Source organism: Rhineura floridana, chromosome 2, assembly GCF_030035675.1.
Source record: "Rhineura floridana isolate rRhiFlo1 chromosome 2, rRhiFlo1.hap2, whole genome shotgun sequence".
NCBI classification, from domain to species: Eukaryota; Metazoa; Chordata; class Lepidosauria; order Squamata; family Rhineuridae; genus Rhineura; species Rhineura floridana.
The window spans coordinates 145,074,076-145,098,037 of record NC_084481.1 but is presented as its reverse complement, the minus strand read 5'-3'; the positions used below and the strand labels follow the sequence as shown (position 1 = coordinate 145,098,037).

Here is a 23,962-nt window from a genome sequence, read left to right as displayed (position 1 = left end):
TCAGTACTGCCTACACTGTGGCTCTCCAGAGTTTCAAGCAGGAGTCTTCTCCAGCCTTACCTTAGCCCTGTTCACATGTTACTTGCACAAAGGGGGCAAAATGGATACAAAGGAGCAGCAAAGTCACATGTTTAGTCTGCCCCCAAGGTTGTGTGGTGCCTCAGGTCCTCATGGGGTGAAGGGTAGCTTCTGAGTGAGAAGCTTACTCTCCTTGTGTAGGCTCCCTGCACAATTTGGAACAAGAAGCAGTGATGGCCACCAACTTGGATGGCTTTAAAAGAAGATTAGATAAGTTCTTGGAGGACAAGGTTATAAGTGACTACTAGCCATTGCCTCCACGGTCATAAGCAGTATGCTTCTGAATACCAGTTGCTGGAAACCACAGGAGGGGAGAGTGCTTTTGCACTCAAGTCCTGCTTGCAGGATTCCCATGGGCATCTAGTTGGCCATGGTGTCAACAGGATGCTGGACTAGATGGGCCAGAGCTCATCCTATGTTCTTAAGGAACCTTGGAAGATCAGAGTTCTAAATTACACAGCGAGCTTCTATGGATAAAAAAAATGACTCCCCACTTTAGACATTATCCCCTTTGTGTGAGTTACACATGAAGAAGGCTCTAGAAATGCCAGGGATAGAACCTGGGACTTTCTGCATGCAAAGCTTGTGGTCTGCCACTGAACTATGACAATTCTAAAAAGGAAAAGAAAGTTCTCCTCTTTTAGCCTTTTCTTGGACCAAAAATTCTTCAGTCCCTGGTTTTTCAAAAATGGTCTAAACAAAGTAAGGTTTGACAAAAAGGGAGAAGATGAAATTTCCAGTCATAGAAGGAAATTCTATACGTATTACTGCCCTTTATGCTAATACAAAACCTCACCTATTGATGGGGCCTGTAAATGCATACTTGACTCCTTGTGTGAGAGAAATTTTCCCCTCAAGACATTAAGCATGCAGGTACACACCAGCTGAGGCTGCATGCACACATTGTATTCTAGAATCAATGGAGACTACTTGTTCTTTCTATGTAGTCCTCCACACACAATCTGGATCTACTGCATATTTTTGGCCCCTGAAAAGCAATTATTGGTCATTGCAGATTGGCCATTGCAGATTGATTCTATATTACCCCACAATGTGTCCATTTGAAAACAGATGTAGAAGGTCCCAGCCATGGGAGAAGTATCCACACGTGCCAAATGACATTGTGTGGGTGTGCATGTACCAAGATTGCAATCATTACTTATTTCTTCATTCACCTGGGGCATGTGCTGTGAGGAAACAGAGTGGATAAGTTAATCAAGGGGAGCATTTTCAAATGCATAACAAGAAACCACAGCCATCCTTGTGGATGGCAAGATCTAGAATCAGTCTAGATTCACTGACTGATTACCTAAGAAGGTGGTAGACTCTCCAACACTGGAGGCATTCAAGAGGCAGCTGGACAACCACCTGTTGGGCATGCTTTAAGTTGGATTCTTGCACTGAGCAGGGGATTGGATTCGATGGCCTTATAGACCCATTCCAACTCTAGTATTCTATGATTCTATGAATGCAGCATGTTGAGGATGAGCATGAAGTTTTCTGGATTGAGAAAAACTACATCTTTGTGCTACAAACAGGTTAGCATGTACACAGCAATCAACTAAGATGGGAGGGGGGATTGGGAGTGTGTTCATTCACAAAGGAAAAGGTACAGTCGCACATTGAAGCAATCAGAATGCTTCCAATGAGATTTTTCCATGCCCAGAAATAGAGCTGGGCAACCTAGGTCGCAGGCAACATTTTTAAATAAGCATTCAGCCTGATTTGTTTGTGGAGAAATTAGATGACCTTGCATCAAGCGTTATCCCACATTTCCAGTGCATTTCCCTATCACTTTCTTTATTGGAAAATGTCCAACATTTTGGGGAAATGGGCTTGTTTCTCATGCACTCCAAATCATATTTAATTGCACAGTCTGAATTTGCTGGTATGGGACTGAATCCCACCCCAAATCATGACTGTCTGCAAGTATTCGTCTCCTTAGAACTCCAGGTGTTTTATATCATTTACGGTTAAAATCCTTCTCACCTTGTTGTTAATAACTTTCCATTTATATAGTGCCTTCAAAGGCCGCATGCACTTACCTGTTCATAGTTTTTATCAATACGAAATTGTTTATGCTCATCCTCAACGTGCTGCTTTCAATCAAGATTGATTGTAGATCCTGTCATTCAGATGAGTTGGTGTAGTTACTTTATATGTGTTTGAAAACCATCCCCTTGATTACATTATGTGTTTGTGATCCCCTTGTGATCTTGGTATATGCCCATCAACAATGTTTAAAGGAGGCAGCAGTTAGACCACTCTTTAGGAAACCCTCCCTGGATTCAGAAAATAGAAATGGACTGCCTTCAAGTCAATCCCAACTTATGGCTACCCTATAAACAGGGTTTTCCTGGTAAGCAGTAGTCAGAGGGGGTTTACCATTGCCTCCCTCTGAGTCTAGTCCTCCCCAGCTGGCTAGAGCCTGCTCAGCTTGCCACAGCTGCACAAGCCAGTCCCATTCTTGTCTGTAACTGCCAGCTTGGGGGGCAACTGGGTTCCTTGGGACTCTGCAGCTTGCCCACGGCTGCACAGGTGGCAGGGCACGTAACCCCTGAGCCACTCACTGTGGGGGTAATCTTTTAGCTGGCCCTTGACACCCAGGAGATATGAGCAGGGATTTGAACTCACAGACTCTGGACTCCCAGACAGGCTCTCCTCCCCACTGTGCTATACCAGCTCTCCTGGGTTCAGAAAATTGAAGTAATTACTGACCAGTTGCTAATTTCTCCTTTGGGGGCAAGATCCTTGAGTGTGTGGTTGCAGGCCAGATCCATGTTCTCTCAGATGAAACTGGTTTCCTAGATCCTTTTCAATCGGAGTTTAGGCCTGGTTTTGGCATGGAAATAGCCTTTTATTGGGAGAGAGGAGTGTGTGTGTATCCCTGTTATTTCTCCTTGATCTCTCAGTGGATTTTGATGCCATTGACTATGGTATTCTTCTGGAGTGGCTGTCTGAGCTGGGGGTGGGTGGCACCACTCTACAGTGGTTCCAGTCTCACTTGGATGGTCATTTTAGGAGGGTGGTGCTTGGGGACTATTGTTCGGCCCTGTGTAGCCTTCAGTGTATGGTTCCACAGGGTTGATTTTATCCTCCATGCTTTTCAATGTCTACATGAAACTGCTGAGTGGAGTCATCTGGAGTTTTGGAATTCATTGTCATTGTCAGCAATATGCTGATGACACACTGCTATAGTTCCCCTTTACAGCTGCAGGTGGGGCAGCGGATGTGCTAGCTCAATGTCTTGTCTCAATAAACTGAAGCATAATCCAAACAAGACTGAGGAACAGTTAGTGGGTGATGCCCTAGACTGGATGGATGGGATGCGGCCTGCTTTGAATGGGATCACACTCCCTTTGAAGGAGCAAGTACATAATTTGTGGGTACCTCTGAATCCAGGCTCAAGTGGCCTCAGTGGTCCATCTTCGACTCATGGCCCAGCTTGGTCCCTATCTGGACAGAGATAGCCCAACTAAGCTCTGGTAACCTCTAGGTTGGATTACTGCAATGCGTCATACATGGGGCTGCCTTTGAAGATGGTTTGGAAACTACAGCTTGTGCAAAATTCAGCAGCTAGATTGTTGACTGCGGCAGAACAGTTAGACCATAGGACACCAATTCTGGCACAACTGCACTGGCCACCAATCAATTTCCAGGACAAATTGAAAATGCTGGTTTTGATTTATAAAGTCTTATGTGGCTCAGGACTGATACCTCAAGGACTGCCATGTGAACCAACCCGGACCCTGCATTCTTCATTTGAGGCCCTTTTCCGTGTGCCCCATCTGAGGGAGGTGTGGAGGGTGGTGACACGAGAACAGGCATTCTCAGTACAGTCCCATGTGCTAGGACAATATTAGTCAATATTAAACTTTATTAAACTTCAGTCCTGATTATTAAATTCTGAGATGATAGCTTGCCAAGAGCCCTGTGTTTTCATGGCCAAGCTGAGAGTTGAACGAAGGACTTCCAGCTCATAGTTCATGCTCTTTAGCAGTGTACTCTGCACCAGGTCTCCCTCTTTCATTCAATATTTTTCATGAAAATTCTTTTCACAAAAGAAAAGTAGTTGCATGCCTGGCAGGTGCTTTTACTGAAAAATATTACAATCTATAGATTTGAATAGATATCCTGCTGGCTGATTTAGTAAGGATCACAGTCCAATACAGAGTTATGTGCACCTTAGTTTCCTGATTTTAAATGCTGGTCTGAATGTTCAAGCATATTGATATCAAAAGTAGTGTGTCTCTGAAGGGAGAAATATTTCCAAAAAAACCCCCTTAAATGGTTGAATGTTCACTCTTTTTTTTTAAAGCTTTCTCTCATTGTTCTACCATCTGTTATTGTTTCACACCATATTTATCTGGGTCAGCTCTAGGAAGAATGACCTCAGCCAATTAGGGATCATGTAGCGCATGCTATAGTATCTTAACACTTCATAGCCCATCAGATCTGCTTGTTTGCCAACATCACTGAGAGCAAAGGAAGCTGATTTAGCAAGAAGGTAATGCTTACAATCACAGACCACAGTTGTGAAAGTGATGACACTGTATCTATTCACATACATTCTTTCTGAAACACTGAATGACATTCATCAAAGTTGTTATTTTACCTTGCACAGGAAACCTTGCAGGGCAAAAAATGGCTTGAAGCGGCACAAGTTTTAGCATAAAACCGTGGAAGGAAAAGGTATAAGAGACCTGCCTTCCCTGCCAGTGTGCTGCTTTAGATTGTGGCTCATTTTTAAAAACAAAAGAATGTCAGGGACTAACCATATGCAACTGGGCTGCCTGTACTGTTTGGCCAATTTGGCCCTCAGATAATGTTAGTGAAGCACTTTGAATGTGCACAATATAAATGTGAAGTATTATTATTGCTGTGATGATGCATGCACAGTTATCATATTTTCCTCTGTGTATAAGGCTCTGTGTATAAGGTGTGCATCCCCCTCTAAAATGCACACCTTAACGTGGTGAGGGGGTTTGAGAGTGTTGAAGAAGCTAAGAACAATGCCGTCAGGAGTCTAGACCAAGAGGGTAGACTCATAGCAGGGGCACCCAAGGCGGAATGGTCAAAGCTGAGACACCAGACTAAGATGCATCCAGACTCAGAGGAAGGCAATGGTAAACCACCTCTGAATACCTCTTACCACGAAAACACTATGAACAGAGTATCCAAAATGCAACACGAGATAGTGCTGGAAGATGAGACCCCCAGGTCAGAAGGCACTCACCGAGCTACTGGAGAAGAACAAAGGACTACTACGAGTAGCGCTGTGACTAATGATGCAGCTGGGTCAAAGCCGAAAGGAAGCCCAGAGGCTGATGTGCACAGATGCGAAAGGAGAGTCCGGAGTTATACAACACACACAATAGGAACATGGAATGTAAGAAGCATGAACCAGGGAAAGTTAGGAAGTATCAAGCAAGAAATGGAACATATCAACATTACAATACTTGAACAATTAAAATGGACGGGAATAGGATATTTTCATTCAGGCAACTACAAAATATTTTATGCAGGAAATGAGAAATTAGGAAGAAACGGGGTTGCTTCAGTAGTGAGAAGTGATGCAGCAAAAACAATTAAGAGCTATAATGCAAAGTCTGAGCGAGTTATATCAATTGGATTTAACGGGAAACCTATTAACATAACCATCATCTAAGTCTATGCTCCAATGGCAAATGCAGATGAAGAGGAATTGGAAAGATTTTACGCAGAAGTAGAGGAAGAAATTGATCACACACCAGAACATGATGTGCTGATAATCATGGGGGACTGGAATGCAAAAATAGGGAACAGAGAAGAACTAGGAATTGTGGGGAAATGGGGCTTAGGAGATAGAAATGAAGCAGGAGAAAGACTTATTGAATTTTGTGAAGCCAATAATTTGTTTCTTGCAAACACATATTGTGAGCAATCAAAAAGACGACTGTATATGGTCAATATAGAGATCAAATTGATTATATAATTGGTAACAGAAGATGGAGAAGTTCCATACTTTCTGCAAAAACAAGACCAGGAGCAGACTGCAGTACAGATCATGAACTGGTAATATTGAAAATTAGAGTAAAGCTAAAGAACAACAACAAAGCAATCATAATGCCAAAATACAATTAAATAACATCCCCAAAGAATATAAAGATCAAATAAAGAACAGGTTTGAGGCTTTAAACTTAGTTGACAGAGAACCAGAAGAACTATGAATTGAAGTCAGACACATTATCAGGGAAGAATGCAAAAAGACAATACCTCTAGTTAAAAAGAGAGAAAGACCTCAGTGGATGACTGATGAAATTCTTACAATGGTTAAAGAGAGAAGGAAAGCAAAAGCAAAAGGAGATAGAAACAAGGTTAGAACCCTAAATGTAACTATACAGAGACTAGTATGTAGGGACAAAGAGAACTATTACAATAGTTATTGTATAGAAATAGAAGAGGACAACAAAAAGTGTAGAACAAGAGCTCTATCTGAAAAGGTTAGAGAAATTAAAGGGAAATGTAAATGAAGGGTAGGAATGTTGAATAATCAACAGGAGAACATACTGACTGACCGAGATGAAATAAAAGGAAGATGGAAGCAATACACTGAAGAACTCTATAAAAAAGATGCAAGGATGACAGATTCATTCAAGGAGGAACCTTATGATAAAGGGGATCCCAGGGAATGCAGTAATTATCGAACTCTTGCTTTAATATCCCATGCAAGTAAAGTAATTGCTCAAGATTCTACAACAAAGGCTCTTACCGCATGTGGAGTGAGAAATGCCAGACGTCCAAGCTAGATTTAAAAAGGGAAGAAGTACCAGAGATCATATTGCAAACATACGTTGGATAATGGAATGGATCAAGGAATTTCAGAAGGAAATCGCCCTGTGCTTTATAGACTACAGCAAAACCATTGATTGTGTTGATCAGCCTTTCCCAACCTTTGGGTCCCCAGATGTTGCTGGACTACGGTTCCCATAATTCCTGAGCATTGGCAATGCTGGCTGGGGCTGCTGGGAGTTGTAGTCCAGCAGCATCTGAGGAACCAAAGGCTGGGAAAGGCTGGTGTAGATCATGAAAAACTATGGAATGCTTTAAAAGAAATGGGGGTGTCACAGCATCTGATTGTCCTGATGCACAACCTATACTCTGGACAAGAGGCTACTGTAAGGACAGAATATGGAGAAACCGACTGGTTCCCAATCAGAAAGGGTGTGAGACAAGGGTGTATTTTATCACCCTATTTGTTTAATCGATATGCAGAACATATCATACGGAAAGCAGGATTGGACCAAGATGAAAGAGGTGTGAAAATTGGTGGGAGAAATATCAATAATGTAAGATATGCAGACGATACCATAGTCTTAGCAGAAACCAGAAATGATTTGAAACGAATGCTGATGAAAGTTAGAGGAAAGCACAAAAGCAGGATGACAGCTGAACGTCAAGAAGACTAAAGCAATGACAACAGAAGATTTCTGTAACTTTAAAGTTGACGAGGACATTGAACTTGTCAAGGATTATCAATACCTCGGCACAGTCATTAACCAAAATGGAGACAATAGTCAAGAAATCAGAAGAAGGCTAGGACTGGGGAGGGCAACTACGAGAGAACTAGAAAAGGTCCTCAAATGCAAAGATGTATCACTGAACACTAAAGTCAGGATCATTCAGACCATGGTATTCCCGATGTCTATGTATGGATGTGAAAGTTGCTCAGTGAAAAAAGCGGTTAAGAGAAAAATCAGCTCATTTGAAATGTGGTGTTTGGAGGAGAGCTTTTTGCATACCATGAACTACTAAGAAGACAAATAACTGTGTGTTAGAACAAATTAAACCAGAACTATCACTAGAAGCTAAAATGATGAAAATGAGCTTATCATACTTTGGACACATCATGAGAAGACATGATTCACTAGAAAAGACAATAATGCTGGGAAAAACATTATAAAAAGAGGAAGGCCAAACAAGAGATGGATTGATTCCGTGAAGGAAACCACAGACCTGAACTTACAAGATCTGAACAGGGTGGTTCACAACAGATGCTGTTGGAGGTTGCTGATTCATAGGGTCACCATAAGTCATAATCGACTTGAAGGCACATAACAACAACATAAAGTCTGAAGCAGCCCCCAGCCAGTGCAATCAAAGAATCTAATTAAAGCATACATGCGTGTTAGCTCTGTGCTGTCACTGAATACAAAATACCATTGCTGTCTTTTTGCATGCAAAGCTGTTTTAAATTTTAAAAGGAACTCCGTCACTTTATCTGAAAAGCATATGGCTTTTCAGCACTTGTATGATTGAAGCTTGCCCACAGCAACTGTGAGTTCTTTGGCACCATAGAGATAGTGCCTGATTGATAAACCACTTTAAAAAAACCATTTAAAGGCAGTTGAGAGAGTTCTAGCAGTAAAAGAATGAGAAAGGAAGCAATTGGGAAATCCACTCCCAGTTCTTAGCACCACCCTTGCTGCTTGCTGCTGCTCCCACGGGCAAAGGTACTGTAAAACTTGATGCTTGTAAAGCCACATGTGCAATAATTGAGTTTGGACTGTAGCTTTTGCTGAGCTATTTTGTGATGAAAGCCTGTGTGTAGAAGAGGCAGCAAAATGTGTGTGCAATGCATGCTGGCTGATGTTCTGCAACAGAGGTAGGCAAGCTTTTTCCCTCTGGGTGCCATATGCAGTGGTGGAAGGACAGTTAGGGCCACATGTCTGAGGGTAGGGCTGGAGCCAATGCTGAGTGGGGCCAGGCCTTTTCTCCCAGTTACACACCCACCTTTCCCATACCCGTTTCATTAAGTTGCCATGAGGTTCTAGACTCTAGAACTTCATGGCAACTTAATGGAATAGGTATAGGAGAAAAACTCCAGGTTTGGGTAAGGGGCCAAGGAAGAAGGGGAATGTCTGTGTTCTGCATTTTTTCTCTTTACATAGATCCAGTGCTGTGTTGAAGGTGGAATGTTGAACTTGTGCTAGGAGACTTGAGTTCGAATTTACTTTCAAGCATGAAGCTCGGGAGACCTTGGGAAAGTCACAAAGGCCCAGTTCAAACATTGGGCCCTGCAGGAATGGTAGGAACAACATAGGAACCTAGGAGGCTGCCTGACACTCAGACCTTTAGTCCATCTAACTCAGTATTGTCTGCACTGACTAGCAACATCTCTTCAGGGTATTTGCAGGATAGGCAATAGTCTGTACCAGTGGGTGGCCCAGAGAATGAAATCATATAGGAAATATGCTATTAATCCCCCCCACACAAAAAAATCTGTGACCTTTCTACTTCTTTTTAGATATAAATTGCACATACATTTGTATGCTTGATAACCCAGTTCATACACTACACTGCTAAATTCTGTTTGTAACTTTGTGTTTAATATGTAAGTTGCTGCAAGACGCTTTTAAGCAGAGCCAGCAGAATAAAATGTAAAAAATGTATAAATGAAATAAGGGTGGAGTAAAGCAATTGTAAGGCAACACAGGTTATTATACACAACTAACTGGCTTGAGAAAGAAATGAAAAAGCCATGTGTGTGAGTTGCATGTTAATTCCTGAAAGGAAGCGTCTTGTGTGGGGAAATTTCAGCCTGTGAAATGGCCTTGGGTAAACCACCATAGGCCAGATGAGCATGGATGTCTTTGGTAAAACATCTGAGGTAGTCGCTTTAAAGGCAGATTAGACAAATTCACGAGTACTAGTCATTTTGACTGTGTACACCTTCTAGTATCAGAGGTGGAATGTGGTAGAGCATCTGCTCTGCGTGCAGAAAGAAAATCTCAGGTCCAGTCCCTGTCACCTCCAGGTAGGACTGGGAAGGTCCCCAGCCTGAAACCCTAGAGAGCTGCTGGCAGTCTGTATAGACAGTACTGAGCCAGATGGACCAGCTGTCTGACTCATTATAAGGTAGTTTCCTATGCACCAGCTGCTGGGGATCACAGGGAGAGGGACAATGCGGTTGTGCTCGAGTCCTGTTTGTGGGATTCCCATAGCATCTAGTTGGCCACTGTGAGGATCGGAGGCTGGGCTACCAGATGGGCCTTTGGCCTGATCCAGTAGGGCTCTTCTTACATTCATGTGTGGGATTCTTGGGAGGCAGAGGAATATTTTGACAGACTTTCGTGGAAGTGTTATTTACATGCTCAGTGGAAGTTGTTATAGATGGGTGTGGTGGTAATTGAATTCTGCTTATTGTTAATTCCAGAGCTGTTAAGAATGATGGTGCCTTTGTTATTAAATGCAATCATTTTGGAAACTTTAAAATGAAATAATTTGAGAAATTCATGGTACTTTTGCTAAGTCTAGACTCCTTTCCTTTGCCCTTCCCAGTTTACAATGGGACCCACAAGAAGCCTTGAGTTCCAGCACAGCATGAGAAGACACTGTTTTTCCAATGACTGCATTTTGTTTGATCTGCTCAGTATGTTATCAGCAGTGAGTCAGGCACATAGACAAGCAACACAAATAACACACTCTTTGGGAAACTGACCAATCATTTTGTTTTCATTTTGTGCATTCTCTTTTGCAAATGGCTTTCAGCTGAGCCTCTGAACTTCCTGTAAACACTTTAGTGAGAGCCATAATATAAATCTCTGCAGAAAGAAGAAAGAAAGGGGAGAGGGAAACACATAGTACAGATAGCATAGAATGTGCTGTGAAAAATGTGCATTATGGCAACAGCTTTTTGATAGCCATTACTGAAGCTGACTATCCTTTGAGTCATAAAAAAAGAAAAACTGGAGACAAAATAAAGCAGCAGAAAAGGAGCAATGGCATCATACAATAACAGAGAAAAGTGGAGATGCTTATTTTCTAAGCAGGTGACATGGATTTAAAGGGGCATCATCACAAATGTCACATGTCACCTTGATAGCAAGCATGCGGGTTTGAGGAAAATGGAACAATATTAGAGATTTGTGAACAATTGTCTCAATAGTGGACATGCTCCTCTTAATCTTCTCCTATTTTTCAGCAAAGATTTTAGCGACAAAGCTGAGGTGTGGCAGAGGGCCCTAAGGAAAAGGAAGCTTTAGCTGGCCCTCCGCTGACATTGCAGATTGGCTTGCTTAGGGAAGGGTTAGGGAACCTCTGGCCCTTCAGATGTTGAACTACAGCTCCCATCATCCCTGACAACTGGTCATGCTGGCTGGGAGATGGGAGTTGTAGTCTAATGACATCTGAAGGGTCACAGGTTCCTCACCCTCAGTTCCTCATCACAGTCTGTGATGGCCTTCATGTTGCTGTCACCCACTGTGTCAATGGATTGGGGAAGACCATGGATTGTAGACTGTGGGGCTTGGATATGCTCAGTGGTGAGAGAGGGTACGAATACCCAGATGTGGACTATCAGTAAACAATTATAGCATTCTGGCAAAAAAAAAAAATTACCTGCATTATTCATTGAGCTTGAGGTTCCAAAAAACCTTGTGAATTGTTTTCAGATATTCTGTTTACTTACACGCTTGTCATTGTATGAGGGAGTGCGGAGACAGGCAGCCAAGCTTTTTCAGCCTCCACAACTTGGATAGTGAAGTTCTTAACTGGAGAGCCTCCAGTACTCATGGAGGCTTCCAGCCTGAATTATGCAGGTTTATAAACTATGAGGAGAACCTCTAAAAGTAGAGCGTCCCTATTCAGAACCTCACCCTCCAACTCAGGAAGGGCTGAAAAGAAGGGGACAGTGATGCTTCTCAGGGGGTGGGGCTTGACAGTGCCCACTGTGATGTCCCTGTATATAGATATTACTGTAAATATGGTAAGTGCAGGTTTATTAAAGTATATATGGTAAATGGACTGAGTGAGAGGGGGGAGTACATGGGCTAGAATGCTGGAGAATGCTGTATGATGACTGGCTGAGCGTTTGAGTGGCTGAAGGTATAAATGAGAGGATGACAGTTGAGAGAGGGTTGTGTGGGGTTGTGAGGAGTTGAGGGAGTTGTGGGTTGGATTGCATTAGGCTGGTATTGAGGCAGATTATATATGACTAGAAACAAAGAGTAATGCAATATATGAAACCATATGCTTGTTAAATATACCTTAAGTAATCTTGTTATTTCCTGGTGTTTATAAATAAACATTTTCTTGGTTTACCAAAAGACTGATCCACTTGGCTGGGGCTTTCACAGACCTGAAGGGTGGGCAGGGTGTTTACCAAGGTAGAGAAACAGTATCAAATGGTGGCAGCGGTGAAGAGATAGTGTAACATCATCAAGTATCCAGAGCAACCCAGGGCTGTATGCTTTAGACACAAAGATACAGGGGGTGTGTGGCCTGCAAGTGCACCCAGACACAAAGTAACAATAAGCCGGAAGGAGACTAAGGCAAAGTCTCAAGGCAATATTGTGAAATAGGGAGTGGCTGGTGGTGCTGCCTAGCAGTGGGATCTTGCGAAATCTGTGCTAGAGCCAGTGAGAGAACAAATAAAAACCAGGATCCTGACTGGTGGTGACCAGAGCTAGGGCACACAAGGTGGGACCTCACAGGTGGTGGCAGCAGGAGGGATCCTGACACCCACCAATTTGCTTTGCACAATGATCATTGTGTTAGTGAAGAGAATTGAAGAGGGCTGATGTGTAGCCAATTTACATCACTAGATGTGTTCCATGAGTATCCTGTTATGTGCACCCCACTTTTCTGAGAGGTAGTCTGTTGCTGGTTGCAGCACTCAACCAAGCTTGGTCTCCTTTGGAATAAGCTCAGTGGAGGCTTACTGGCATTTTGTAACACATTCCTCACCCTTGGTTCCTCATCACAGCTTGTGATGGCCATAATGCTGTTGTCATCCACATACAGGCCGAGCATAGATGGAAGTACAGGATTACACATGCTGAGAGATGTCCCAAAGTTCACTGCTCCCACATCAGATTTTGAGGGGTGCAGTGAGCAACATCCTAAGATGAGCAACAACCTAAGGGGAAGGGCCATAGCTCAGCGGCAGAGCATCTACCTTGTGTGCAGAAAGTCCCAGGTTCAATCACCAGCATCTTCAGGTAGAGCTGGGAGAGACTCCTGCCTGAAACCCCAGAGAGCCACTGGCAGTCAGTGGAGACAATCATGAGCTACATGGACCAATGCTCTGACTCAGTGCAAGGCAGCTTCCTATGCTTCCAGAGCTAACTTGACACCCTGTCTCTTCTCAGTCTGCCTTTTTTACAAACTGGCAGTCTAAGCTTTCCCTGTGTTCATGTCTGAGTGAAAGAAGCATATATATATATATACACACATGCACACACATATTGATGACATCATACCCAGCCAAAGGAGAGGGGGAGTGAGGAGAAAGAAAACATGCCCCCTTCTCTAAAGGTGTCTCTCTGCTTCCAGAACATTTTCTGGCCATTTCCTTGTCATCCAAAGTAAGATGATTTAACAATTAGTCTCTGTGGCAACCTTTGTTTACATAACAATAGAAAGTGTCATTCAACTAGCTGTTGTTTTCAAACCACCTTAGGCAGACTCATTTTACAATCACAGAATCACAGGGATCCTGAGGTGTTATATAGCCCAGCCGCAATCCCATAACAGTATTTAACACACACACACACACACACACCTTTAGCCCCATGTAGACAAAACTCAGAGTCTGTGAAACAGAACCTGGTGGGATTGGAAATTATGTTATAATTCTATCCGTGGTGGCTGCTGCCTATTGGGACTGGCAGGGTGAAAGTCAGGGAGCCAACAGTAGGGGGAGCCAGAGCCAATGACAAGTGGAGCCAGCGAATGCTAGGTTTGCTCCCATCTTCCTCCCTGCTGAGTTCTAAAAGAGACAACTCTGAAACTAAAGTGGAGATGGGTTGTCAGTAGGTGTGGGATGACTGAGTGCAAACTGATGGTAGGGCCAGTGCCCTATTTGCCCTAATGGACCAGCCTCCACTGAATTCTATACTCCTATGGAAGCATGCTGCTAGCTTTATTATAAAAGGATGCCTTTATTATAGACTAGGGACAATCAGTCAAAGGTCTGACTGGTTTTTTTTAATTAGTATGTTGAAATTCAGCCTTCTAGCCCTTGGCATCCCTTTCCATCAGTAACACCTTGTTCATAGTGGTTCCTGTGCTTTGTATGAGAAGCCTTGACAATGAGACACTATGAAAGCCAGTGTGGTGGTTAAAGTGTTGGACTACTAAGAACTGGGTTTAAATCCCTATTCAGCCATGAAGCACTTGGGCCAATCACCATCTCTTAGTCTTCAAAAATTGGTGATGATAAAGAGCATGGGAGAGTCATGTACACCACCCTGAGCTCCTAGGGGGAAGAGATATAATAACTTAAAATAAATATGTTTCACAAACTGTAGGGACTAGAGGAGCTATGTGATGCGTAGTGGTTGCAGGAAAGAATAACTTAAAAGGGAGTGTGGCACTATTGCCTTATATAGCAATAACTCCTTTCTTCCTACTCCCAATACAAGTTTCACACACCCCCTTGCCAAAATGCCCATTTATTTTTCAGGACTTGCACTGATTATTCCATAACCACTCTCTTCCCTGAAAAGGTGAAAAAAAATGTTTGCTGCCCTGGGCTCCTACTGGGAAGAAGAGTGGTATATAAATAAATAAACAAATAAATAAAATGGCCATTAATGCAGTGACATTACATAAGCTCATCTAATGACAGTGTGTGTGTTATTTTATCAGATGCTCAAGGAAAGAAGGCAGGTAAGTACAGGTTTAGGAATGGCCCAAGGATGTCTGTTGTGGTATCTGACACAAGCCAAAATCTGACTAAAACCAGGGAGCATTCAAGGAGCTTCTGAGAACCAAGCAATTTTCAGAGAAGGAGCCACTCCATTCTTGGAGATAAGCCTGAGTTGAAAGGCCGGAAAGAAACCATAGTGGCAAGAAAGGTGAATGCAGACAGCCCACTATGGTGTGCGTGCATGTAACCACATGAAAAGCATGTGGATTATGTGGTTTTTTGGTAATGTGTAAATAATGGGTCTCCTTGTATGTTCACTTGCAAGAAACTTGATTATCTGTTCAACAGTGTATTCTAACATAGATGCTTCATTCAATCATGTTAACAATCATCTGTCCCCCTCCCCTGCCTGCTGTGTGTGACATATAGTTCTGCTGGATACAGTAGTCTGAGCAGGAGTAAGAGGCAATTTGCGAGGATCCTTGCAAGGATTTTACCTGCGGTAGCAAGAACAGAGATACCTCAATAGTTCCCGCAATCTGTTCTATCACCCTTCTTAAAAAGGGTGATAATTATGGCATCCCTAAAGTCTTCCAGGATCTCCTCCCTCATCCAGATTTTTTCGATGAGCTTATGAAGTTGTTGTGTAAGTTCAGGCCCGCCTTCTTTAAAAACTTCAGCAGAAATCCCATCAGGTCCACGAGCTTTGTTATTCTTTATTTGATTGATGGCTTTACTGACTTCATCCAAACTAGGGGATACTGCAAGCTCATCTCTAATTTTTTGTTGTGGGATTTGCGAGAAGACCTCACCAGCCACATAAGAGTTACGATTAAGGAGGTCATGGTAATGCTCTTTCCAATGCAGTGCAATAGACTCTTCGTCCTTTAGAAGTTTGGTACCATCTACTGAACGTAAGAGATTTGTACCATAATTTCTTGGTCCATAGATGGCCTTTGTGGCATTAAAAAATCCCCGTGCATCATGAGCATCTGCAAATGCTGGATTTCTTGAGCTTTCTTTATCTACCAGGCGTTCTTAAGTTCTCTAGGTCTTCTTTGGACCTCAGCCTTTGCACTGGCATAGATGTTTTTCTTAGCAGCACAGTTAATGTCTTTTTGCCATATCTGGAAGGCTTTCCTTTTCTTGTCAATTATATGTTCAATCTCACTATCATTCTCATCAAACCAGTCCTGATGTTTCTTAGTTTGGTATCCAATAGTTTGTTCACATGCTGCAATAATGGAAGTCTTCAGTTTAATCCAGTGTTCCTCGACGTTTTCAGGGAGTTCCATAGGCAGATGTTTCTTGAGAGTTGTTTGAAAGCAGGCTCGCTTAATAGGATCTTGAAAGACGTGGATGTTCATTTTACGCCTTGGTTTTCTTCCTTGGAGCCTACGTTGAGGAACAATATTAATGGCCATAGTGGATCGAATTAATCGGTGATCTGTCCAGCACTCATCAGCACGTTATGGCCCTAGTGAGGAGTACATCACAACGATCTCTGGCATGGACAATTACGTAATCCAGGAGATGCCAGTGCTTCGACCAAAGGTGCTTCCATGATGTTTTAAATTTATCTTTCTGGCGAGAGTGTTTTTATAATAACAAGATTATGCTCTGCACATTTAGTCAGAAGTAGAATGCCATTCAGGTTGCTATTGCCAACTCCTTCTTTCCTAATGGTTTCTGGCCATAAGTCAAAATCACGCCCAACTCTTGCATTGAAGTCACCCAAGAGGATAATTTTATCCTCCTTAGGTATCTCTGATAAGATGGTGTCCAGCTGGGTATAAAAAATTTCCTTGATGTCTTCATCAGCATCTAATGTTGGTGCATAAGCACTTATAATAGTTGCCTGCTGGTTTTATGCAATTTTAACTGGAGAGTTGAGAGTCGTTCATTAATGCCAATAGGAACTTCTGACAAGAGCTTCACAATATTATTTTTAATAGCAAAGCCTACTCCGTGTATTTGTCATTCTTGTTTAGGCAGTCCTTTCCAGAAGAAAGTATAACCTCCTTTTTCTTCCTTCAGTTGTCCTTCTCCTGCTCTTCGAGTTTCTTGGAGTGCTGCTATGTCAATATTAAAATGTCTCAACTCCCTCGCGATGATTGCAGTCCTGCGTTCAGGACATTCACTATCTATATTGTCCAGCAATGTCCGTATATTCCATGTTCCAAAATTCAATTGTCTTTTGTGACCTCTACACTGGACGCACTAATCCAGTCAGGGAGAGAGATGAGGCAGACTATGTTTAGGGCACCTTTTCTAGCCCCCTCCCCATACAGGGTGAACAGAGTAGATCCTGAATAGGACTGCTCAGTTGTGGATATAGTTGCCAAACTACTCACCTGCCTCGGTCCTTGAGCCAGGATGAATGAGTCTGTATCCACTGCCCATGTACCGGTCCATGACTAGGGGCTTCCGAATTTCACAGTCCTGCCCCCGTCGCCATTCACCGATTGCCATGGGACTTTTGGTTTGGTTTGGTTGGAAGATGCCTGTGTGTGAATTTGTTTTATGTGGGGAGATCAGCACACAACCATCAACACACAATCTTGACAGAAAAAGGCTTTGATCCAATGGCATGGATACAATGACGATTGGAAGTCTTTTATCCGCTGCAGCCTTCATTCGCCTTCACAGCCGTTGTAACATACACATTGCTTTCCTCCACCTGTTCTGCCGTTGAGGACTTTCTTGGAACGTTCTTTGTCTGGTTCCTCTCCCTTGACCTTACCGCCATGGGTGACCCTGCTGGGAGTACATGACTCCCGACAGCATCGCTCATAGGGTTCATTGGAACACACAAGCTCACTCACCACTACACGGTGACGATCCAGTGAGGGGTTCTAGGTAAGTGTCTATTAGATTGCAGCCCTATTATCTGAATAATCTACGGCTTTCCTTGTGGACCAACATATTTTCTTACTTTATAGCTACTGTGTGGATTTCCCCCCCAAATTACAGTTCATCCACTACATTTGTCTTCTATGGTCACAGTCCCATGGATTTACATGCACACATGGAGAAGAACACAACCAAGGTTTTTGTTTTAATATCAGGCACTTGAGCTGCTGAAGAGGCAAGATGCTTTGGATTGCCTCTTCAGCAGATGGTGGTAATTTCAAAGGCACCACCATTTTCCTCTATTATTTTTTTTTACTACAGTCTCAATGGCCACATGAAAATGTAGTAGGGATCCCTGGTGGCCTGCACCTTGAGAACTACTGCTCCACATGCTTTTGGTTCAGTTCTTTAATCTGCCATTCAGTCATTCATTTTCTGACCTTTTTACTGCAGGCTTTCCCACCTTTCCCAGAAATGTGTGGGTTTCTTAAATAGTGTGCAATCCTTTGATGGGGTACAAGGCAGATTTCTTGGGTATTCAGTCTTCATTAGCTCCTAGACATGCTGCTTGTTAGCCTACAATGCACACCATTGCTACCTCTGGGTACGATGGAAAATATTTTATGGTAGCTAGAGAGACTCTATGTCTTGGGAGATATATGGATTTTATTTAAACATTGCCTGTCCAAGTCACTTGTTCCTCTTTTTTGATGTAGTGAAGGAAAGAGATGCCTCTTGAAGGAAACATTGACACAAACGCTTGGGCAAGTGGCTCCACAAGGTTCCAACTCGTAACAACAAACAACCCAAATGTGTTTAGCAAAGGGGATTGCATACAAAATGCCTAGTTTTGTTCATTCTGATGGATGATTTATGATTCTTCATGTAACTATGTATGTTAGGACAACTGATCATTCATCAGATTCAGGAAACCAGTGTGATACTGTTACAAAAGGAGTCAAGCCTGAATGGAGGCCAGACTGATAGGAACTCTATATTCCCCAAGTTGCCAATAAGGAATAGAGACGAGACCAGAGTACCGCAAATGTTTGCCTTTATTGAGCCTTTGCAAAGGGAGGGCCACCCTTAAGTGACTCTCCAGAATTGCTGACATTCATCATATTTATAGGCTATAGGTACGTCACATACATATCATTAGAAATGCATAGCTAATCAGAAATACATCATTGTTTGATTTCTCAGCATCTGTCTATTCTGGTCCACTTCTCTGTTCTCCCTCCAAACTTCCTCTATCCTTGACCTTTGGTCTGGTAAGCTGGGAACAACATTTTTAATTGCAAATGAAGCTGATAAGCGGAAAAACTCCCGTACTTTTTCATAAGGGAGGCAAGCATATGTTTCATTTAATATTATTTGATTTTATTCCACTATAACATTTTTAATTTTAACTCATTACAACATTTGCCCCTCAGATACTTTCTTAATTTCTAAAATAAGAAAGTATCTTCTTAATTATCAATGGTGGCATAAATGTTTCCTTCTCCAGTAATAACTGACTGGGGAGCATAAACAGTGTGGTTCCATACCTCCTCATGAGATGGTGCCATTTCAGTATAATCCCCCTGCATTTCATGTAAGGCTAGTTGCTGATACATCATTAGCTGGGCCTTTCTTTTCAAGACCCGAATAAGCATGCCAGATACACAGGATATGATACATGGTAAGCACATAAGAATAAGGAATATAATGCAGCCAATAACAAAGAGATGCTTCAGCCAGGCCCAGTTTGGCAGCCAGCTGGTAAGCCAATCCCAGTTTAGGCCCTTCCATTGCTGGTCACCCACATATGCTGTTATTTCTGCATGGTCTACCAAGTGATTAATTACCTGTGATTCATCTCCAATTTCGACACAGCATTCACCGCTCGTGTTTAAGGTGGCGCAGAGCCCACCTGAACTGGCAAGGAGCAGGTCGAGGCCTTGCTGGTGGATAATCAGCCTTTTACGTATTTGCTCAGTTTCTTGTGTTAAGGTGCGTATTGCTTCACCGGTGGCATTAGTAACCACTTCAACTACAGCTTGTAACCTTAACAGGCCATTTGTCATAGACCTAGCTCCAACAATTCCAATAGAGCTCCATGTTAATGGTTTGTACCCATCAATCAGGTCTTGGGGGGTCCAGACTTCACTTCCCCAATTATGATTTCCAGCATGTAAAGCATGCCTTTTGTCTCTGGTATTGGTGTATAAAGGCCTGAAAATGTGCTGCCCCTTGGGTTTAACGTTGATATTGGGTATCAAGTACGCCACGTAACAGCTTCCCCTCCAGTCGGGGGGCAAGCATGTATACGCAGTGGTTCCGCAAACAAACCAATGGTGTTTAAGTGCACATTTACCCAAGGGCCATATCTGTGAGTGATGGGCTTGCATAGTCCCATTCAAATGAGATTGGAAACCATGTTGTGGGACAAAGTACCAGCTCATGAATAATGGCTCAGTATATATAGGGCCACTAGCATTGCATCTAGTTACTCCTGGGGCTGTAGGGGCACAGGTTTCTATCCCCTTTCCCGTCCGAGCTCTGGCGTACCAAGAGTCAGAGGCTATATACACTTCAGACCAAGCTTGGGGTTGATCCCCTTTATACCACCTAAGCATAGTGGTTTGGTCTGGTATGTTGGTAGTCCAGCCATTTTCACGGCATAAGGTTAACCCATACCATTGCCAATAGTCATTAAGCCCTGTGTGGCCACAATGACAAGGGGGGTTTCTCTGAAACGTGTACCTCATGCTTTGTGGTGTGCAATTGCATCTGGTCTTATTGATGTGGGTACTATTATAGTGCAAATTAAGGCAAGGGATTCCCCCTGGCCACTTTTGCCATGGGCCTCTCTTATGTGTGTAAAAACAAGAAGAATATCCCAACAGGGGCCCTGTGCCATCGTGATTTTCCCAACACCATAAGCCTTTCCTTCTCTTGACCTGCACTTGGTCCCCTCGTGGCCAAGTCTGGTTGTGTGCTGGGCGATCCACAGCCAACTCCAGTATGTTAAGCGGAAGAGGATATAGTGGAATTTGGCCATGCTGCACCTGCAAGGGGGAGCACACCCAACAGCTAGTGAGTTTGAACTGGCTAACCACCTCCTGCACCAGCTTCAGGAAGGTGTTAGTTTGTGTTAAAGACCCATTCCCGGTCAAGGGACGCGCCCATGCCGGAAGTAAAATGCAAGATAAAGCAACATAATAAAAAGCATACATGCTATAATAATGGCAATGCATATATAGTATGGATTAACTATATTCTGAGCAGCAGGATCAATAACTAAGTTTGGGGGGTTCTGCGGAGACGTAACTTCAGGCCCAGACCCGGTACTGTCTGCGAAAGCCACTTTTCTTCAGGGGTCTTCTTCCGCCCTTCACCTGTTGGGGAATCCTTGGCTATTCCCGTCTCTGGCTCCTGCACCTCGATAGGTGCGGCTGCTTTCTTGACTCTGGTATGGTGGATCCACTTGGCCTTGCCGTCAATCTTTAGTGCTGCATCCTTGGTCAACAGCACCTGGACCGGTTGGCTCCACTCGGGCTGGAGCGTTTCCTTCTTCCACGTCCTGATCCGGACCCAATCTCCTGGTCTGAAGGGATGAATGGCGGCGTCCAGTGGCAATCTCTGGAACTCTTGGGAGTATCTATAGAGTTTAGAAAGAACAGACTGCAGGGCAATAACATATTCTTTGATCACAGCATCTCCCACTATTTGGTTTATTTCAAGAGGCTGGGTCTTGAGAGCTGCCAATACTGGCGGTCTCCCAAATAAAACTTCAAATGGGGTTAACTTGGTCTGTCCTCTAGGAGTGCAACGAAAAATTGTCAATGCCATAGGCAGGGCATTTACCCAATTTTGTCCAGTCTCTTGGCAAAGCTTGGTTAGTGTGGCTTTCAAAGATCTGTTAGCCCTCTCTACTTGCCCAGCTGATTGCGGCCTCCATGCCGTATGAAGGCGCCATTGGAATCCGAGGGGCCTTTGGAGTTGTTGAACCACTTCCGAAACAAAGTGTGTCCCTCTGTCAGAGTCTATTGTCTCAGGCAGGGAATATCGGGGGGAAATTTCTTTCATCAGTATTTTAGCCACTACTGCTGCAGTAGCTTGCCTTGTGGGGTAGGCCTCTATCCATCCGGACAGCTGATCTACTATTACAAGGAGGTACTTGTATCCATTCTTCCTAGGAAGCTCTGAAAAGTCAATCTGAAGTCTCTGAAATGGGTAATATGCCCAAGGGCGGCCTCCCATTGGCGCGGGTGCAGTTGGCCCCTTTTGATTGGTGGCAGCACATATGGTACACTGCGCTGCCGCCCGTGCCGTTTCAACATAAAGTCCTGGTGCCATTATTTGTCTGACTAACAAATCTCCTAGGGCACTTCCCCCTAGGTGCGTGTTTTGATGTGCTGCCAATACAACTTGTCACAGTGTGATACTGTGGCTATAGTGTTTGTGTTCTTCATGCATATACGTTTTTTTGTAGTGTCCACATGACTGTTTTCAAAATGCCAGCCTATATTTCCCATTTAATATGGATTTACCCTTTCCTGGGGAAATCTGCTAAGGGCCCTCCAGGCTGGTCTCTTTTTTGCAAGTGTATTCTGCAACATATCAATGATGCAATAATAGTGAATTTATGCTGGACCGTCCACACACTATTCTGCTTTATTAGTTGTTGTGCAATTCTTTCCCACTGTTACTGCACTATTGCCATCTTACAGTCTAGCACAACAAAAGTGGGACAAAAATAAATAAATAATCCAGAACATTTGTCATATAAAAAGTGATGGGATTTCAGAAGGAAGTTACAGGGCATACACTGCTTAGAAGCAAAGCAGTGATGTCCACCCCAGAACTTTTGCAGGCACAAACAGTATTGGAAGCAGGATCACACATAACTGCCCCAATACCATCATGGGCACAGATTATCATGAATACACAGTAAAAAGGATGTCTGGAGGAGGCTTAAGTTTTAAAAAACCTGTTGGCAATTACCCATTTGCAATATCTCAGTGACCTGTTTACAATAGCATTATTTATTTATTTATTTTCTTATTTACTTATTTACTTATATATTTTCTTATTTACTTACTTATTTACTTACTTATATCCTGCCCTTCCTCCCAGCCCAGGGCAGCAATAGGAAGTGTTGAGCTTGGCCTGGGAAGACTGGGTTCAAATCTCCACTCAGCTGTAATGATTAGCCTTAGGCAAGTCTCTCTCTAGCTGCATATACATGTCATTTTATTCTTGAATCAATGGTGACTGAGTTCTTTTTTTTTTCTATTTAGTCCACAAACAATCTAGATCTTTTGCCTCTGAAAAGTGCTTCTTGACAAAACTGGTTTCATTCCAAAAATAAAGGCTCATTTCAGATTGGTTCTGCCTTACCTTGCAGTGTGTCATTTGAAAATAGAAGTGGTCCCAACAATGTGGGAGTGTATCTACACCTGTCCAGTGACATTGTGGCTGGGCATCTACCACTTCCTTCTTCATACATCTGGGCATCTGCAAGGAGGAGGCATGAGTAACCTGAGGGGAGGGTTTTCAATCAAGTAAACACAGCCAGCCTTGTGGACTGTAGGATCTAGAATCAGTCTAGATTGAAAGCAGCATGTTAAGGATGAGCATATTATTATTATTATTATTATTATTATTATTATTTATTAAATTTATATACCGCCCGACTAGCAATAGCTCTCTGGGCGGTGAACATAAAACAACATAAAAATACAATAAATAACAAAACAATACTAAAATACAAGCAACAATCCAACACAGTAAACATTTTTAAAATTAAATCAGTATAACTTAAAATGCTTCAGAGAATAGGAAGGTTTTAACCTGGCGCCGGAAGAAGAGCATAAACAGTTCCAGACTGAGAAAAGCTACATTTTTGTGCTACAAACAGGTTAGTGTGTATGCAGCCTCTATGTCTCTCTCTTCTTTCTTAATCTGCTTCACAGACTTGTTTTGTGGATGGAATAGAATAACCTCATGTATACCCTTGGAGGAAGTATGGGATATAAGCCTTATCAACAGGGGTGTAGTTGTCCAGGGTCTTGGGGGGGTGTCTTAGACCCTTTACTTTTTTGGGAGCAGGGTCCCAACAGGGTCCCTATGTCTCCAGCATTCTACAAGCCAATCAGTGTGAAATGGGAGTGTCTTAGCCACTGTGAAGAGTCTTCTATCATGCTTCCTGATCCATTCCTTCTGATTGGGGCCAATCAGAGTGAAATGAGATGACTCAGCCACTGAGAAGACTCTTTCCAGTAGCTAACACTATCCCCTTTCATGCTTATTGGCTCCTAGGAACATCTGTTTTTGTGGGAGAAGGCATTAACAAGGATCTCCTTCAACAAAAAAAGAGGGGAGGGGCATGGCTATGACTATGATGAAGGGCTC

General features: G+C 43.0%; 1 protein-coding gene across 1 annotated transcript in view; it reads left to right on the top strand.

Annotated features, from left to right (window-relative positions):
• Nucleotides 1-8,502: 8,502 nt before the first annotated feature.
• Nucleotides 8,503-23,962, top strand: part of PAMR1 (peptidase domain containing associated with muscle regeneration 1) — a 140,652-nt gene continuing 125,192 nt past the window's right edge. The window contains exon 1 of the mRNA XM_061610777.1: nucleotides 8,503-8,570. The gene's annotated coding sequence lies outside the window, so the exon portion shown is untranslated. The remainder of the gene's footprint in view (nucleotides 8,571-23,962) is intronic.